Genomic DNA, 2043 nt, shown 5'->3' on the forward strand with positions numbered 1-2043 from the left:
GCCCTTCTGCGTGTTTGCACGGCTGAGCGCCTTCCCTTAAAGGGCCGGCAGGCTAATAGGGAAGTTCAACCTTTAGACCCAAAATATGTTTGTGTTTTTTTAAAAATATGTTTTTATTGCTTTCAGAGAGGGGAAGGGAGAAGGAGAGAGAAACATCCAAGAGGAGAAAGAATCATCCATTGGCTGCCTCCTGCCCGCCCCCTCCTGGGGATGGAGACAGGAACCCGGGCCTGTGCCCTGAGTCAGATCGAACCGTGACCTCCTGGTTCATGGGTTGACGCTCAACCACTGAGCCACGCCGGCCGGGCTGGGCCTAAGGGATGGAATGAAGAAAGAACGAAGTGCTGCTGGGGCACAGAAGAGAGTAATTTGGGCTGGTGAGGAGGTGGGAGGCGCTGTCCCAGGAAGTGGCCTCGCAGCAGAGCCGGGGTGGGTTTTGGCAGGTGGACAGGAGGCAGCTCAGGTGGAGAGAGCGGCGGAGGTGGGGACGAGCGTGAAGAGGACGGCCTGACCGTTACTGCAGGGAGTGTGGCTTCTCGGAGATGGCGTAGGGGGGTGGGGTAGGGGTGGGGGGACGGGGGCCAGGGCGAGCGGCTGTGTGAGGCCGGACTGTGGAGGCCCTGAATGTCATGCTAAGGAGTTGGATTCTGTCCTGCAGGTAATGAGGGTTTTAGTGCCCATCTGCAGAGCATCTTGTGTACTTTCATGGAACGTCCTGCCTTTGGCTGGGTTGCATCCACTGTAGCTATTGGCCTAAAATGTGAACTAAACCAATGGGCGTAGCAGAGACAGTATCTGCCGGGACACGGAGGCCGACCCAGGACAGGGAGCGGAGCAGCTGCTCCTCCCCCCACGCTCTCGCCGCCCCTCCCGGCCCCACGGTTTTCCTACCAGCATCGTTTGGTAGTGATCGCCACCTGCTGAAAGGCTCAAAGTCAGGATGCGGTTCTCTCCTCCGCCTCCTCTCCCCGTCACTGCTCCACAGGCCACTTGGCCTTGCAGACTCATTTTCAAAAATGTTTATAATGTCTTACTACTGCCGGTTCCATCTGCTCCTCACGCACGGGGGCCTGGCTCCGCTGCCAGGCCTGGAAGTCAGGCGCACGGCGCCAGGAAAGGTTAAAAATGCAGCCTTGCTGTCTCTTGTGCGTTCGTTTACTGTCTTCTCCTCCGTTCTTTCCACAGACGATTGAATGCCATCTTTCCTTTGAATGAAACCTGGAGGTAATTCTCAAATTAAAAAAAGAAAAGATGGACCATCTTACCATTAATATCAATGGGCCAGCACGAGATTGCTAATACAGACAACCATAGGAACATACTAACACACACACACACATACACATGTACACACACACATACACATGTACACACACTCACACAGGAGTTCAAAATAAATTTCTCAGAGGTGTATTTTGCTAAAACTTTGTATGTGAGAGCATATATGTATAGATTATATTTTTTCATAATAGATGCCAAGTTAAAATTATAATCATAAAAAAATTCTCAAGAGATGGAAAGAGTCACCCATGGAACATCAAGGCCACCTGAGGGAGGGAACACGATATGGGTGTGCAGGTGAGCTTTTGAATTCTATTGAAGCATTTAGCAGGAACACAGTTGGTCAGTATAGAAATGGAATGTTTTTGAAATGAAAATATTTAATTGAAAATTTAAGAAAGTCTCAGATTTATGTGCTCCTGTTAAAGTATATCATTCTTTTAAAGACATTAGTCAACGTTTAATTGTCTGCAGATGTACGTATTTTTTTGCCTTAATCTAGATGGTAAAAAAAAGTTTTATAAAAATGATCCTACATTTCCATCTTGTTTCTTTGATTTAATAAACTTTTATTTAAATGTTTTTATTTTTTTTATTTTTATTTTTTTAAAAATATATTTTATTGATTTTTTACAGAGAGGAAGTGAGAGAGATAGAGAGTTAGAAACATCGATGAGAGAGAAACATCGATCAGCTGCCTCCTGCACATCTCCCACTGGGGATGTGCCCGCAACCCAGGTACATGCCCTTGACCGGAATCGA

General features: G+C 47.5%; 1 protein-coding gene across 1 annotated transcript in view; it reads left to right on the forward strand.

Annotated features, from left to right (window-relative positions):
* ST18 (suppression of tumorigenicity 18, zinc finger) overlaps positions 1-2043 on the forward strand; it is a 260995-nt gene that overhangs the window by 297 nt on the left and 258655 nt on the right. The gene's annotated exons all lie outside the window — the stretch shown is intronic.

This window comes from Myotis brandtii, unplaced genomic scaffold (genome assembly GCF_000412655.1).
Source record: "Myotis brandtii unplaced genomic scaffold, ASM41265v1 scaffold896, whole genome shotgun sequence".
NCBI lineage: Eukaryota > Metazoa > Chordata > Mammalia > Chiroptera > Vespertilionidae > Myotis > Myotis brandtii.